The sequence below is a fragment of the Sciurus carolinensis genome, chromosome 3, assembly GCF_902686445.1.
Source record: "Sciurus carolinensis chromosome 3, mSciCar1.2, whole genome shotgun sequence".
Classification (NCBI taxonomy): domain Eukaryota; kingdom Metazoa; phylum Chordata; class Mammalia; order Rodentia; family Sciuridae; genus Sciurus; species Sciurus carolinensis.
Window position 1 is genome coordinate 52982488 of NC_062215.1, and position 18869 is coordinate 53001356.

Consider the following 18869-nt stretch of genomic DNA (forward strand, 5'->3'; position numbering starts at 1 on the left):
TTCCTGCAAAAATTCTGTTGTCACTCTATCTCTTAACTTTCCTATACCCCTTATTTATTTTCATGTCTACACTTTTATTCCCTGTCCTGTCAAAATTTTTCTAACTCCTTGTGCAATCCTGTCATTGAACAATTTTATCTTCACCTGTAATTAACTAATCCAGGATCCCTAGAATTTATTGACCCAGGATGGGGCAAAAAGATAGAGGCTGTCAGAAAATTTTAGTTTTTAAGGTCGCCTCTCTGTTTGTTGACTTTGCTGAAGGTTCTTGTGTGTTTTATTTTACCCCCATCACAATCCCATGGAAATAAAGACATTATGACTTATTTGCATACTAAAAGCTATGAAGCTCACCAACTTTCCTTGCCACCCAGTCGGTCAGCTGTTAAGGCTGTGCAAGATCAGGGACTGAAGATTCTTTTCATTTTCTACCACTTCCAAATGAAGGTCAGTAACTATCCTCTTTTAAAATTGTAGCACTCTCATGACATGGACGGTCCATTGCCTTGGTCTCTTCATTTTTCAGTTGTCCCTCTCAGTGATGATATTCAAACCCATTCCTTTCATATAGTCTCCTGACCGCGCTACTTTATCTGAAGGCCAGATCTTTCTTCAGAGCTCTCAGCTGTTCTTTTTTAAAGCTTTAATTCTATATTTACTTGTATTTATTTATTTTTTAAATTTGTTCTTTTTAGGTATACATGACAGTAGAATGTATTTTGACATATTATACATACATGCAGTATATCTTATTCTAATTAGGATCCCATTCTTGTGGTTGTACATGACGTGGAGTTTCACTGGTGGTGTATTCATGTATGAACATGGGAAAGTTATGTCCAAATCATCCCTCTGTCTTTCCTATTTCTATTCCCTCTCCCTTCCCTTCAGTCTACTTTTTCTAATCCACTGAATTCCCGTTCTCCCCCAACCCCTTTTTGTGTGTTAGCATCCACGTATCGGAGAGAATATTCGATTTCTGGTTTTTCAGGATTCGCTTATTTCACTTACCATGATAGTCTCCAGATCCATTCATTTATTGGCAAATGTCTTAAAGTTATTCTTTTATGGCTGAGAAATATACCATTGTGTATATATACCTAATTTTCTTTATCCATTTATCTGCTTAAAGCCATGGATTTATATTCTTTTCAATTGCCCAGTGGGCATTTCCAATTGAGAATCTGTGGACAGTTCAATCTCAGCATGCAGAACCTGGAACTCTTTAGGTTACCTTCAAGTCTTTCTTCATCCATTATCTCATATCTAAAATTACAATGCAACCTCCCACTTAGTTTCCTGAGCAACCACTTTTCTATGTGCATATGTATACTCATAAAAGTAGATTATGATACCTACATTATTTGCATTATGCTTTTTTTTTCCCACTGAATGTTACTCTGAAATATTTTGTTATTTTCCATGCGGTTGTTAAGGTAACACCAGTTCTTATTACAGACAAACTCTGAGATCTCAGTGACATGGTACCACAGAATGATGAATATTTAAACTATATTACTTTATAACATTAAAATGTAATTAAAGGGACATGAAGAATTGATCCTATGCTAAAAAAGGACTGAAAATGAGATGCAGGAACTCAAGGAAACCAACTTCTACTGAGAGATATCCAAAACAACACAGCATAAGAATGTAAAAATGACCCCATAAGTCAAGTCTCTTAATATATTTTAAGTTTTTTTTCATTTGAAAACTGAAAGAGAGAGGGGCTAAGATGGTGGACTAGAGGGCGGCTGCATTTCACGTTGCTCCAGGACGCAAGATTCAAAAGAGGAGATAGTGAGAGACTTGGGACCAACTCAAAGCCGCCGGGTGAGTCTCTCCCATTGGGGAGGCGTCCCGGATGGGGCAGTAGCCCCGGAACGCAGGGAACTTTGTGAAGTAGAGTTGCTCGGCGAGACGCCCCTCCCCCCACAGGAGCGGTAAACACAGACAACTGGGATCATCGTAGAGGAGGCGGCTCAGCACAGCGCTTGGACTCGGAGCAACCACTGGGGCTCCAGGCGGCTGCCTGAGGAGGAGCTGCGTGGCGAGCTATGTGGATGCAGAACGACTGCTTCTGAACACCGGGGGGTTGCCCGGAGGATGAGGAGAAGCCCGGCGGGTCGCTTGGTCTAGCAGTGACTGCATCAGAACCACAGGCAGTTGCCAGAGGAGGAGCTGCGTGGTGAGCTGTTTGAACTCAGAGCGAGCGCTCCTGAACACCGGGGGACTGCCCGGAGGAAGAGGAGGAGCGCGGCGGGACGCTTGGTCTAGGAGTGACTGCATCAGAGCCACAGGCGGTTGCCAGAGGAGAAGGCAAGTGGTGAGTTGATTGGACTAAAAGCGACCGCTCCGAAACACCGGTGGCCTGCCTGGAGGAGGAGCGTGGTGGGTCACTTGGTCTCGGAGTCACCGCTCCTGAACACCTGGGGGGCTACCCCGAGGAGGAGGAGGAAGAGGGCGGGTCACTTGGACTTGGAGTGACTGCCTAGGGCTACGGGTGGTTGGCGGGAGGAGGAGACCCGAAGTGAGTTGCTTGGACTCCTAGTGACTGTGTTGGAAACCGGGCGGCTGTCCGGAGAAGGAGGTGTGTGGCGGGTCTCTGGGTCTCGGAGCTATTGTACGGGGCTCCAGGTGGTGGCTCAGAGGAGGGGCTGCATAGCCAGGTGATTGGTGCAGAGCAGGGTCCCAGGAGCTAGGTGGCTTCTTACTGGAAGAGCCGCACAGAGACACGCCTAGGGGCGGAGCGAAGTTTCCAGGGCTGCGGGCAGATTCTCTGGGAGAGGCAGCCTAAGGAGACTCGCCTGCGAAGGGTGAGGCTCCCAGGCCCAGGACGTAGGTCCGGGCCCCTGGGATCGTTGCAGAGGAAGACAGCCCAGCCCAGGCGGTAGTTGTAGATTGAGGGGAACCTCTAGGACAACAACTGACCAGCAAGACGTCCCCACCGAGTGAGTCTTCCCGGCCGGGGGAGGTTTTACCACAGGGACGGTAAAACCAGAGACACAGGCACAAACAGGCCTTGCCTCAGCCCGCAGTCTAGTTCCCCATTGGATGACCATTGGTCAACAAGTGGAGGCACCTTTGCCCACTAGCAGGGAATATAAGCCACCTGAGGATCACCACCCCTAGAGAGGCAGCTTCTTCGTGGAGCTCTGCATTATCAACCTCCTCCAAGACTTCAGGCTACTGAAGGATAAGAGGGGATATACTAGCAATCTTCAGGGACATTATAAGTTGATAGAGGAAATCTGCAATATCTTAGTGACCCACTGATTCCTGAACAATATGAGAAAACAAGGGAAGAAAATGCCCCAAACAAATCTAGATGTTACATCAATAAAATCCAACCACAGCATGGCAGAAGAAATGACAGAAAGGGAGTTCACAATGTACATAATTAAAATGATTAGGGAAGCAAACGATGAGATGAAAGAGCAAATGCAGGCATTGAATGATCGCACCAATCGACAGTTAACAGAGCAAATTCAGGAAGCAAAAGATCATTTCAATAAAGAGTTAGAGATATTGAAAAAAAAACCAAACAGAAATCCTTGAAATGAAGGAAACAATAAACCAAATTAAGAACTCCATAGAAAGCATAACCAATAGGATAGAACAGCTGGAAGACAGAACTTCAGATATTGAAGACAAAATATTTAACCTCGAAAACAAAGTTGAACAAACAGAGAAGATGGTGAGAAATCATGAACAGAATCTGCAAGAACTATGGGATATCATGAAAAGGCCAAATTTGAGAATTATTGGGATTGAGGAAGGCTTAGAGAAACAAACCAAAGGAATGAACAATCTATTCAATGAAATAATATCAGAAAATTTCCCAAATCTGAAGAATGAAATGGAAAATCAAGTCCAAGAGGCTTATAGGACTCCAAATACACAAAATTACAACAGACCCACACCAAGGCACATTATAATGAAAATACCTAACATACAAAATAAAGACAGAATTTTAAAGGCGGTGAGAGAAAAGAACCAAATTACATTCAGGGGGAAGCCAATACGGATATCAGCAGATTTTTCAATCCAGACCCTAAAAGCTAGAAGGGCCTGGAGCAACATTTTTCAAGCTCTGAAAGAAAATGGATGCCAACCAAGAATCTTATACCCAGCAAAACTTACCTTCAAATTTGACGATGAAATAAAATCATTCCATGATAAACAAAAGCTAAAAGAATTTACAAAAAGAAAGCCAGCATTACAGAACATTCTCAGCAAAATATTTCATGAGGAAGAGATAAAAAACAAAGAAGCAAATCAGCAAAGGGAGGAATTATCCAGAGGAACTGTCAAATAAAGGAGGAACCAAGATGTGTCAAAAATTTTAAATATGAACCAAATGACCGGGAATACAAATCATATCTCAATAATAACCCTGAATGTTAATGGCCTGAATTCATCAATCAAAAGACATAGACTGGCAGATTGGATTAAAAAGAAAGATCCAACAACATGTTGCCTGCAAGAGACTCACCTCATAGAAAGAGATACCCATAGACTAAAGGTGAAAGGATGGGGAAAAACATACCATGCACATGGACTCAGAAAAAAAGCTGGAGTATCCATCCTCATTTCAGATAATGTGGACTTCAAGCCAAAGTTAGTCAGAAGGGATAAAGAAGGACATTTCATACTGCTTAAGGGAAGCATAAATCAGCAAGATATAACAATCATAAACATCTATGCCCCAAACAGTGGCTCATCCATGTATGTTAAACAAATCCTTCTCAATTTTAGAAAACAAACACACCATAACACAATAATACTAGGTGATTTTAACACGCCTCTTTCACCACTGGACAGATCTTCCAAACAAAAATTGAACAAAGAAACCATAGATCTCAATAACACAATCAATAATCTAGACTTAGCAGACATTTATAGAATATACCATCCAACCAAGAGCGAATACACTTTCTTCTCAGCAGCACATGGATCCTTCTCTAAAATAGACCATATATTATGCCACAAAGCTAATGTCAGCAAATACAAGAAGATAGAGACACTACCTTGTATTCTATCAGATCATAATGGATTGAAGTTAGAAATGAATGAAAGAGTAAAAAACAGAAACTACTCCAACACCTGGAGATTAAACAATATGCTACTATATGATGAATGGATAACAGAAGATATTAGGAAGGAAATTAAAAAATTCTTAGAGGTAAACGAGAACAAAGAAACATCATATCAAAATCTCTGGGACACTATGAAAGTGGTACTTAGAGGAAGATTTATTTCATGGAGCGCATTTAATAAAAGAAGTAAAACTCAAAAAATAAATGACCTAACACTACAGCTCAAAGCCCTAGAAAAAGAAGAACAGACCAACACCAAAAGTAGTAGAGGACAGGAAATAGTTAAACTGAGAGCTGAAATCAACGAAATTGAAACGAAAGAAACAATACAAAAAATTGACAAAATAAATAGTTGGTTCTTCGAAAAAATAAACAAAATTGATAAACCTTTAGCCACACTAACAAAGAGAAGACGAGAGAAAACCCAAATCACTAAAATTCGGAATGAACAAGGAAATATCACAACAGACACGACTGAAATACAAAACATAATTAGAAGCTATTTTGAAAATCTATACTCCAACAAAATAGAAAATTTCAAAGACATCAACAGGTTTCTAGAGACATCATGAATTGCCTAAACTGAACGAGGAGGACATACACAATTTAAATAGACCAATTTCAAGTAATGAAATAGAAGAAGTCATCAAAAGCCTACCAACAAAGAAAAGTCCAGGACCAGATGGGTTCTCAGCCAAGTTCTACAAAACTTTTAAAGAAGAGCTCATTCCAATACTTCTCAAAGTATTCCAGAAAATAGAAGAGGAGGGAACTCTCCCAAACTCATTCTATGAAGCCAATATTACCCTGATTCCTAAACCAGACAGAGACACATCGAGGAAAGAAAATTTCAGACCAATATCCTTAATGAACATCGACGCAAAAATTCTCAACAAAATTTTAGCAAATCGCATACAAAAACATATTAAAAAGATAGTGCACCATGATCAAGTGGGTTTCATCCCAGGGATGCAAGGTTGGTTCAACATCAGGAAATCAATAAATGTCATTCACCATATCAATAGACTTAAAGTCAAGAATCACATGATTATTTCGATAGATGCAGAAAAAGCATTTGATAAAATACAGCACCCCTTCATGCTCAAAACACTAGAAAAAATAGGGATAGTGGGAACATTCCTTAACATTGTAAAGGCCATCTACGCTAAACCCATGGCTAATATCATTCTAAATGGTGAAAAACTGAAAGCATTCCCTCTAAAAACTGGAACAAGGCAGGGATGCCCTCTTTCACCACTTCTATTCAATATCGTCCTTGAAACTCTAGCCAGAGCAATTAGACAGACCAAAGAAATTAAAGGGATATGAATAGGAAAAGAAGAACTCAAACTATCCCTATTTGCTGATGATATGATTGTATACTTAGAGGAACCAGGAAATTCCACCAGAAAACTTTTAGATCTCATAAGTGAATTCAGTAAAGTAGCGGGATATAAGATCAATGCACATAAATCTAAGGCCTTTTTATACATAAGTGATGAATCTTCAGAAAGAGAAATTAGGAAAACTACCCCATTCACAATAGCTTCGAAAAAAATAAAGTATTTGGGAATCAATCTCACAAAAGAGGTGAAAGACCTCTACAATGAGAACTACAGAACACTAAAGAAAGAAATTCAAGAAAACCTTAGAAGATGGAAAGATCTCCCATGTTCTTGGATAGGAAGAATTAATATTGTCAAAATGGCCATACTACCAAAAGTGCCATACAGATTCAATGCAATTCCAATTAAAATCCCAATGATGTACCTTACAGAAATAGATCAAGAAATTACGAAATTCATTTGGAAGAATAAAAAACCCAGAATAGCTAAAGCAATCCTTGGCAGAAAGAGTGAAGCAGGGGGTATCGCAATACCAGATCTTCAACTCTACTACAAAGCAATAGTAACAAAAACGGCATGGTATTGGTACCAAAATAGAAAGGTGGATCAATGGTACACAATAGAGGACACGGACACAAACCCAAATAAATACAATTTTCTCATACTAGACAAAGGGGCCAAAAATATGCAATGGAGAAAAGATAGCCTCTTCAACAAATGGTGCTGAGAGAATTGGAAATCCATATGCAACAGAATGAAACTAAACCCATATCTCTCACCGTGCACGAAACTAAACTCAAAATGGATTAAGTATCTCGGAATCAGACCAGAGACCTTGCATCTTATAGAAGAAAAAGTAGGTCCAGAGCTTCAACATGTCGGCTTAGGACCAGACTTCCTCAACAGGACTCCCATAGCACAAGAAATAAAAGCAAGAATCAATAACTGGGATAGATTCAAACTAAAAAGTTTTCTCTCAGCAAAGGAAACTATCAGCAGTGCGAAGAAAGAGCCTACAGAGTGGGAGAAAATCTTTGCCAATCATACTTCAGATAGAGCACTAATCTCCAGAATCTATAAAGAACTCAAAAAACTCAACACCAAGAATGCATATAATCCAATCGACAAATGGGCTAAGGAAATGTATAGACACTTCACAGAAGAAGATCTACAAGCAATCAACAAACATATGGAAAAATGTTCAACATCTTTAGTAATAAGAGAAATGCAAATCAAAACCACCCTAAGATTCCATCTCACCCCAATTAGAATGGCGATTATCAAGAATACAAGCAACAACAGGTGTTGGCGAGGATGTGGGGAGAAAGGTACACTCATACATTGCTGGTGGTGCTGCAAATTAGTGCAGCCACTTTGGAAAGCAGTATGGAGACCCCTTAGAAAACTTGGAATGGAACCACCATTTGACCCAGCTATCCCACTCCTTGGCCTATACCCAAAGGACTTAAAATCAGCATATTACAGAGATACAGCCACATCAATGTTCATAGCTGCTCAGTTCACAATAGCCAGATTGGGGAACCAACCTAGATGCCCTTCAGTTGATGAATGGATAAAGAAAATGTGGTATATATATATACAATGGAATATTACTCAGCCATAAAGAATGATAAAATCATGGCATTTGCAGGCAAATGGATGAAACTGGAGAATATCATGCTAAGTGAGATAAGCCAATCTCAAAAAACCAAAGGAAGAATGATATCGCTAATAAGTGGATGATGACACATAATGCGGGATGGGAGGGGTTAGTGTTGGGGTTGGAGTTGGGTTTAGGGAGTGGGGCAGGAATGGAGGAAGGAAGGACTGTATAGAGGGAGGGGAGGGGTGGGAGGGGTGGGGGGAAGGGAAAAAATGGCAGAATGAATCAAACAACATTACCCTATGTAAATTTATGATTACACAAATGGTATGCCTTTACGCCATGTACAGACAGAGAAACAACATGTATCCCATTTGTTTACAATAAAAAAAAAAAACTTGTGGAAAAAAAAACTGAAACAAAAGTATAAATATTGTACATACAAATGGGGTACCAATTAGTGTCTTGATACATGTGCACCTTGTGTAATGCTTAAATTACGTTAAATGCAATCTCCTCAAACACCTATCATTTGATGAAAACTTTCACAATCCTTTCTTCTATCTTCTTGAAATGTACTGTACATTTTTATAATCTATTACCCTAATATACAATAGCACCCTAGAAATTCTTGCTCCTGTGTAACTGTGTCTTAGTCCCCATACATCAACCCCACCTCACCCCTTCTCCATCCCTGGCTCTCCCCAGCCTCTGGTCCGTTCTACTCTCAACTATGAAATCAACCTCTTTAGATTCAACATAAAAGTGAGGTCATGTGACACTCTCTGTGCCTGGTTATTTTCCTTAACATAATAATCTCCTGTTCCATCTGTGTTGTCATGAATTGCAGGGTTTCATTCTTTTATGTCAGAATTGTATTTTCTTGTATATCTATACACCATTTTCTTTATTCGTCAGCTGAATTCCGTTTCATGGCTATTATATGTAGTGCCCAAATGAACATGGGAATGAGGATGTGCCTTCAACCTACTGAATTTATTTCCTGTGGAAGTTTACCCAATAGTGGGACTGCTGTATCACATGGCTATTATATTGTTAAAAATTTTTTTATTTTTTATTTGTTCTGATTAGTTGTACATTTCAGTAGAATGCATTTATCCATTTTGATAGATCATATATAGAGTGTAATCTCAGTTTTTCTATTATATACATTATATACATATTTGAAGATCATATTGGTCATGCAGTCATACAAGTACATGAGGTAATTATGTCTGTTTCACTCTGCTATCATTCCTTCCCCCATACTCCTTCCCTTCCCTTCACTCCCCTCTACCTAATATAAAGTAAAGGTCATTCTATTTTTAATGTTTTGTGGAACCTCCATGCTGTTCTCCATATGGCTGAACTAAGTTATATTCCCACCAACAGTATGCAAGTGTTTCCCTTTCTCCACATCTTTGTCACCACTTGTTATCTTTCACCTTTTTGATGGTAGCCTTTCTTGCTGGGATGAGGTGATATCATTTTTATGTTATTATTGGTGCAGTATGGTTTTAGATAACTGTGGGGTTCAGTCTGACATATTCATGAATGCATATAACATAATTTACTCCATTTCAATATCTTACTGTGGTTTTGACTTGCAATTCCTTGGTACTTAGTGATTGTGTTCGAGATTATTTTTTCCCCTTTCATTTCTACTGTTATTGGTGATGTACTTACTGTTGCTATTCATGGGTTTTTATGGTATTTGCTTTTATGTTGTTGTTACTGTTGCTTGTTTTATCCTGAGTGCTACAGGGGATAAATCCCAGGACTTCAAGCATATTTCGTGGTTGTTTGCTTTCTCTCAGAGCTCAGTTGAGAGAAAACGTGGCTTACTCCAGCCACAACCTAAACCTAATTGAACCCTGGTGGATAATTCAAGAGTAGAAGAAATAACCCTCAACTGATGGCCCAGCTCCAAGTGGGCAAAGCTAGAGGGGCCTGAAGTCCCACTCCTGGACATTCACATCATTAGCAATAGTAGAAAGAAGTAACATGACAGTTAAGGATGCAGCACCTATGAAGAACCTCATCACAGGTCATTCTCACACCCTTTCAGAGTGCACATCGCTGACAAGCCTGGAGGAGTAACCACAGAAACTGCAACCCAAATACTTCTGCCTGAACTACCAGAAGGACCCCACTCTTGCAAAACCTATAGAGAAATCAGGCCCCTGGGCTCCAACACAGCATGCACAGCATCAATCCCACTAATGTCGGTCAAGGAAGGTACTGAGAAAATACACTATGAAGTCCGTTTGGAATTAAAATCGACACTGCACAACAAACCAACATCTCCAGGCTCATCATCAACACAATGTTTCTCTAATTCCATTCAAATAACTTAAAAAAAAAAAGTAAGATACCTAGGAATAAATCTAACTGAAGAGGTAAAAAACCTCTACAATGAAAACTAAAAACCACTGAAGAAATTGAAGAAGACCTCAAATGATAGAAAGACCTCACATTTTCATCAATAGGGAGAATTAATATTGTTAAAATGGCCATACTACCAAAAGCAATATACAGATTCAACGCAACGCCCTCCAAAATACCAATGACATTCTTCACAGAACTAGAAATAAAGAGTCCTAAAATTCATTTGGAAGAATTAAAGACCCAGAATAGCCAAAGCAATTTTATGAGGAAAAACATCAATGCTAAAGGCATCACATACCTGATTTCGAATTAGAATACAGAGCTATAATAACAAAAACTGCATGGTAACAGATACATAGACCAGTGGCACAGAACAGAAGGCTCAGAGACAAACCCACATAGATACGACTAGTCTATCTGATCCTTAACAAAGATGCCAAAAATACACTTTGGAGAAAAGACAGTCTTTTTAACAAACGGTGCTGGGAAAACTGGTTATCCATTTGTAGCAGAAAAAAAAAAATGAGACCCTTATCTCTTGCCCTGCACAAAAATCAACACAAAATGGCTCAAAGACGTACGACTTAGACCACAAACTATGCAACTCCTAGAGGAAAACATAGGGTCAACACTCAGGGTTATAGGCACAAGTAATGACTTCCTCAATAGAACCCCTAAAAGTTCTGGAAATAATGCCAAGCGTTAATAAATGGGACAGTATCAAATTAAAACACACAGCAAAGGAAAACAATTAGGAATACGAAGAGAGAACCCACAGAATGGCAGAAATTTTTTTCCTAGCTCCTCTTCTGACAGAGGATTAATACCCAGAATAGAAAAAGAGCTCAAAACACTTTATACTCCAAAATCAAATAATCCAATTAATTAATGGGCCTCATGAACAAAACAGACACTTCTCAAAAGAACAACTACAAATGGCTAAAAAATACATGGAAAAAAGTTTGAAATCATTAGTAATTAGGGAAATGCAAATCACAACTGCACTGAGATTTCCTCTCTCACCAGTCAAGATGGCAACCATCAAGAATGCAAAGAAATTATGAATGCTAGGAAAAAGGTAGAGAAAAAGGAACACTTGTACACTGTTGGAAGGACACTAAATTCGTACAACCCTTATGGAAATCTCTATGGAGATTCATCAAAACACTAGGCATGGAACCAACATATGACCCTTCTATCTCACTTCTTGGTATTTACCCTGATTAATTAAAGTCATCCTACTACAGTCATTTATTCCAATTTCCATGCAATAAGATTTTGCAAATAAACTTTAAGAACAAAGACTATTTGTTACAATCCACTGGTTAAGTTGCCAACTAACCATGTTGCAGAGTTACTAGGAATGAAAAACAATTTCTGTAAAAGTTCATCTAGGTAGGAATCAAGTTTCTTTTATTTACTCTACAGGGCTTTACCATTTAAAATCCATGATTTTTATTGATGCCTATCAAATGGGATGGCATGAAATTATAAAGAACCTATAAGCAAAGGAAACAACAGGGTCAAGAGACAAGCTATAGAATGAGAGAAAATCTTTGCCAGCCTCTCTTCTGACAGAGGATAAATATGCAGATTATATCAAGAACACAATACATAACATTTAATAAAAACCCCAATCAATAAGGGAGCAAATGAACTAAACAGATACTTCTCAATAGGAAAAAAAAAAAAAAGAAAAGAATTTAACTGGCAAGCATTTATATGTCTTTAGCATCTGGGAAATGCAAAGCAAAACTACACTGAGTTCTATCTCACTCCAGGCAGAATGACACTCATCAAGAACACAAATAACAGTAAATGCTGGTAACAAGTTGGGGGAAAAGGAATTTTTATACTCTTTTGGTGGAAATGTAAAGTACAGCCCCTAAGAGAACCAGCATGGAGGTTCCTCAGAATCCTAACAATTAAACTACTATGTGATTCAGCATATACCACTCCTTAGCATTTACCAAAAGTTAAAGTCAGTACTTGAGGGATACACACATAACCATGTGTATTGTAACACACTGCACAAGAACCAAGTTTTTGGAATCGGTCTAGGTGCCTGACAATGGATCACTCAATAAAGAAAATGCAGTAAACATACACAACAGAGTATTATTCAGCCATAAAGAAAAATGAAATCATGTCATTTGCAGGAAAATAGATGCAACTGGAGAGTGTTGTTATTAAGCAAAATAAGCCAGATGAAGAAAGGGTAAGTATCACATGCTTTCTCTCATATGTGGAATGTAGAAAAAGAAAAAATGATGGCAAGAAAGGATAAGATTATTAGAAAAGAGGAAGGGAATCAAGGGAACGAGTGAAGGAAGAGCAACAGGAAATTACTATACGTGTATACATATGTTCTAAACTGAAACCCATTTTTCTACATAATTAGTACATGATAATATAAAAGACCACATCATACATATACAGGGATAATTTTACTTCTTACTTCCCAATGTGGATGCCTCTTCTTTCTCCTGTCATTTGCATGGTCCAGTACTATCTTGAGCAAGAGTGGTGGAAGTGGACCTCTTTGTCTTATTCTAGATCTCAGAACTAATGCTCTCAACTTTTCCTTGCTCAGTATGATGCTCACTGTAGGTTTCCTATATTTGTACCTTTATTGTGCCGAGGTACAGTCCTCGTATACCTAATTAGTTGTGATGTTTATCATGAAAGGAAGTTGAATTTTCTCATGTTTTCCCTGCATCTGAGATGGTCACATGATTTTTTTCCTTTGTTTTATTAATGAAGTATAGCCATTTTATTGATTTGCAAATGTTGTGCCATCCTTGCATCTCAGGAATAAATCCCACTTGATCATGATGAATGATCTTTTTAATGTGCTATGGAACTCACCTGAGTATTTTGCATCCCTGTTCATCAAGCACATGAACCTGTAGTTTTCTCATCAGGAAGTCCCTGTCAGGCTATAATTTCATGGTAACTCTGGACTTGTAAAAGAATTTGGAAGTATTCCTTCATCTTCTGATTTTTTTGAAGAGTTGTGGAGAATTTATAATAGCTCTTAAAATATTTTGTAGAATTCAGTAGTGGGACCCTGAGGTCCTGGACCTTCCTTTGATGGGAAACATTTTTTTTTTAATCAACTCTCTCTCTTCTCTCAATTACTTGTCTTTTCAGATTTTTTGTTTCTTTGTGATTCGATCTTGGTAGGTTCTTTGTATCTACTTCTTCTGGGGTGTCCAATTTGGGGCATATAATTGTTCATAACCATCTCATGATCCTTCGCAGTTGTGTGGACGTCATTGGTTTCTTTTTTCATTCCTGATTTCATTTGATTTACTTCTTTTTCTCTCCATCAGTCTAGAGGGATATTGGTCTGTTACTTTTTTGTTCAAAAAACAAACTCTGCTTCATAGATATTGTTTCATTGTATTGTTTTTCTAGACTCTAATTCATTTATTTTGATCTGATATTTATTGTATCTTTTCTTTTGCTAACAAATTAAGGTTTGTAGTTCTTTTCCTATTTCCCTAAGTATAACGTGAAGTTATCTTCCTTCTCCTTGAACACAGGTGTTTACTGCAATACACTGTTATCTTACAACTGCCCTTGCTGCATCGCACATTTTTTGGTAGGATGTGTTTCTGTTTTCATTTGCTGCGAGATATTTTTAAATTTCCCTTTTAATTTCTTTACTGACCCACTAGTTGCACAGGATCATCTTGCTTAATTTCCACGTATTTGTGACTTTTCTGAAATTGCTTGTTATTGAGTTCTAGTTTCATACCATTGTATTCAGAAAAGGCATTTGGTATGATTTCAATTGTCTTAAATTTGCTAAGATGCATGTTGGACTAACATATGATATGGTTGGTGACTGTTCCATGTGTACCTGAAAAGAACATCCCTTTTGCTGCTGTTGGATGAAATGCTCTCTATTATATCTGGTAGCTCTGTTTTGTCTAAAATGTTGCTGAAGTCCAGTTTTCCTTACTGAATTTCTGTCTGGATGATCGGTCCACAATACTGAAAGTGTTGTGCTGAGGTCCCCTACTAAAGGGTCTGAAGGGAGAGGCCCTTTCATATTTGCTTCATATTGTTAGTTGTCTCAGTGTTTTAAGTTTTAAAACTTAAAACTGTTATAACCTCCTGACAAGTTGATCATTTCATTAGTAGGTAATGTCCTTTGTCTCTTTTGATTATTTTTATTTAACGTCTAATTTATCAGATAAACACTGTTTCCTCTCCTGTTTTTTGCACAGAATATTCTATTTGTATAGAATATCTTCTTCAATCCTTTCACTTTCAAGATCAGTGCGTCATCAAAAGTGAAATATCTCTCATAGGAGGCTCAGATGTGGGCTTTGTTTTTTGTTTTGTACATTCACCCAATGTCTCTTTTTGTCGAAGAATTCAATCTATTTTCTTCATACAAGGTTATTACTGATAGATACGGACTCACTACTGCTGTTGTGGTTTTGCTTAGTATTTTTGCAGATATTAATATAATGGTTTTTCCACTCTTCTTGTGTCCTTTAGAGGATTTTTTTTTGGGGGGCGGTACTGTGGTTTGAACCAGGGGCATCTTACCACTGAGCTACATCCCCAGCCCTTTCTTTAAGTTAAACACATACAATTTTGAAATGTACATTTTATTTTAAGAATTCTAATAAATCTATACCAAACATAAATAATCCTTTTGATTTTGTGCCCACTTATCCACAAGCTCCTCTTTCTGACATGTAATATCAGTCATGAATTCACCCTCATATCCAGCTGTACACTAATAAACTCTGCATATCCCAAGCTTCTGGTTGTGGTAACAGTTGTATGAATCCATGCATGAGATAAATATAAACTCCACAGAAGGGCGCACTGTAAAATGATGGGTGAAAAATCTGGTGGAATTCAAGTACATTCTTTGGTCCAGTTAGTGATCTTGCACCAACATCAATTTCTTTGTTTTCATAATCTATTCTAGCATATAAAATTTTGCCAGAAGAGGAATCTGGGAGAGGTACAAATGACCTTTTGGTGCTTTGTCTTAAACTTGTGATTTTATAATTATTTAAATTATAAATTTAAAAACGTAGGCATTTTGACAATAAATTGTGTGGTATCATTAGCCAAATGTACATATTTCAGTGACTCCTAGTCTCCCTTTCTGAACTTTAATAGAGTTATTTCCTATAACTTCTCTGAGTTAATGTAGAAAGACAACTAAGTAAAGAGCAAAAGTTCATGGTTCCTACACTGACAGGAAAATGGGAGCATCATGTTAAGTGAATTAAGTCAGACTCAAAAAGTCAAGGATTATAGAAGATTTCTCTCATATGAAGAAGACAGAAAAAAGGGGCAAAAAGAAGGACATCGTGAAAATAGAAGGGACATTAATAGGGTAGAGGCAAAAAAAGATCAGAGAGAGAGGGGAAGAGGGAAGGGAAGAGGCAGTTCCCAGGAATGAAACTGATCAAATTTGGTTACATGATGGTACAAATGTTCCACAAAGAATCCCACTCTCCTGTATAATTATTATTTTTCAATGGAAAAAAATGGGCCATATAAAAGTATAAATCTCTGAATAGAATTCAGGTGAAAAAAATATTATCTCACTACTTCTCCCAAAACTGCATCTCAGTTCAGGAAAATGGCTGAATTCTGGAGAGATAAATGTAGATCAGAGTGATACATGCCACTTCTAGGCCTGGTCTATAAAACTCTTCTACGGAATCCTCTACCCATTATCTTTTTCCAACTGGATGGCAAAAGCTGAGGTGACTTTGGAAACCACATGTTGAAAATGACAATACCTCCATCACCTGGATAGCATGAAACACATGCCTCCCATACCCCAGTGCTAACTGAATTTTGAGAGCCTATCCATTATAGCAACTAGCATACCCTTAGCAACACATGGAGAATGTTGTCAGTAATCTTAGTATTAAATAATAAATTAAAACTGGATGATAATTCATTGCCATGTTGGATCATTGGCAAGTTCAAATTCAACATTTTTCAGTGTTCAACAGGGTAATAAAATTTCCTTTCCATGCTCAAATCTTCACAAGAGTAAAAGAACATCACAGATGTAAAGTTTAGTGAAAGATTTTAAAATACCAAGGAGGAAAAAGACATCATGAAAGAGTGAGGGTCATAAGCAAACTCTATAACTTCCTTACCCATACTTGAAGAAATTCTCAGATAAACTCAAGCAAAACTATTATAACAGAGCAAACTGAAAGTTCATTGAGGTTAAGGACAGGTTAAAAAAATACAACGAAGGCATGGAAATAAGCTTTTTTAAAAAAGGCGTTAAGAGACAGAAGGATGTGAACACTTCTAAGAAAAAGAAAATTTATTATATAATGAAAGTCACATTCTATTAGAATAAGGAACAGTATACAGGTTGGGATTTAGTATTTCCATGAATGGACAGAATATCATTTGAAGCAAATATGCCTTATAACAGATAAGGCTTTTCAAGATACTGCTTATGAAAACAACACAAGTTAAATTAGTGGCTCAACAGCTACAGACAGAAATTTCAATTAAAACATTTTACCTTATGCCTCCTCACTCTTGGCTGAATTTAACAAATAGGAAAGTCTTATTAGAAGATTAGTGAGAACCCCTTTTATATAAAACATATATGTTGAATATAGTTGTATTATTTCATGGATAATTATTTGAATAGTAATAGATATTTGAATAGTAACTTCCAGGAAGAAAGACCTGGAATAGTATTCAAATATCAATATCAACATATCCATATCATCGTTTGCAGCAGAAAATGATGCAATCCTCCCAAGCAATACCATCCTAGGCTAACGGGAATGTTGTAAAGGATTCTTCCCATCACTCCCTTCATGTCTCTGTTCCTCAAGCTATAGATGAAGGGATTCAGCATGGGAGTGATCACTGTGTATATCAGAGCCATGACAGTTAACTTTCATAGTAAAATTATTAGCTGATGGACAGAAGTAGAGTCCAATGACTGTCCCATAGAACGGTGACACAACAGAGTGGTGGGAGCCACAGGTGGAGAAAGTCTCAAGGATACCTTGAACAGAAGGGACCTTGAGAACGGAGGACACAATGTGCCTACAGGAAACAACGAGGACAAAGGGAATGACAAGAACGAGGCCTGTTGTGATGAATATCACCAACTCATTGACGTGAGTGTTAGAGAAGGACAGCTTCAGAAGACAAGCCAGACCACAGAAAAATGGGAGGATCACATTCTCTATGTAGAAACACAATCTGGCTATGAGTAGGGTGTGGGGGCATGGCACGGAACGTGGTCACCACCCAGGACAGCACCACCGTGGAAAGAAAGAGCCTGGGCTCATGATGGTGGTGTAGTGTAGGGGGAAGGAGATGGCCACATAGTGGTGATAGGCCATGACCACTAGAAGGAAGCGCTCCAGGTCTCCAGAAAACAGGAAGAAGTACATTTGGGCCAGGCAGCCTGCATAGAGGATGGCTGTAACTTGACTCTGCATGGTTTGCAACAGTATAGGAATTGTTAGAGGAAAAGTAGAGGTCACAGAAGGACAAGTTGCTGAGAAATAAATAAATGGGAGTGTGGAGATGGGAGACCAGGTAACTAAGGATGATGATGATGAGGTTCCCCAGGAAAATAGTAAGATACATAGTCGGGAATAAGGCATAGAGCAGGTTTTGATATTCTGGCTGTATGGGCAGGCCCAGGAGGTGGAACTCTGAGATGATAGACTGGTTCCTTCCTGTCATGCTCTATCTCCAGTATCTTTAAGAGAAAATTGGGTTCTTTGAAAATATAAATAAAAAGGCAAACCTATTTCAATGATGTGCAGTCTCTTAGCGTTTTGCAGTATTTGATCTCATTGATCATACACTCAGTATTCAATGAGACTGGCACATCACTCAACCCAAGCCATCTCTCAGACTCAGTTTCCTCACCTATTATTGAAAATAATAATGCTGACTCTTTGATTGCCATCTAAACCTGTGATAAATAGCTCTATCTCCTTCAGTTCCATATCACCAACTGCTTACTGATTGACTCTCCGTGGATATACCACAACCATCTGCAGCTCAACAGATCCCAACTGAAACCCATGACTCACTCTACCTTCTCCCAATCCACTCCTCCATTCTCTCAGACCTCAGTAAAAGGAATCTAGGCTCAAGTCAGAAACCTGAGAGCTCTACTTCATCTGTTCATTTCCCTCACATTAACAGCTCATCTAGCAAGCCCTATAGATTCTGCCACTTCATTCTCTAATTCATTCACTCTTTGTCCCAACTGCCACAATGTGGACCAGGCTGAAAACATACTTTGTATGGAGTTTAGAAAAGCCTATTGCTTCATCTTCCTGCTTACATGCTCTCTCTCCTTCAAACTCATCCCACTCTGGCATTCTGACATTAAAATCCAATCATCATTCTGCTGAAAGTTTTGTGGATGCTCATTAT

The 18869-nt window shown here is 38.3% G+C and overlaps 1 pseudogene; it reads right to left on the reverse strand.

Annotated features, from left to right (window-relative positions):
• Positions 1 to 16934: 16934 nt before the first annotated feature.
• LOC124979345 (olfactory receptor 1E1-like) lies at positions 16935 to 18164 on the reverse strand (annotated as a pseudogene).
• Between the last annotated feature and the right edge of the window lie 705 nt (positions 18165 to 18869).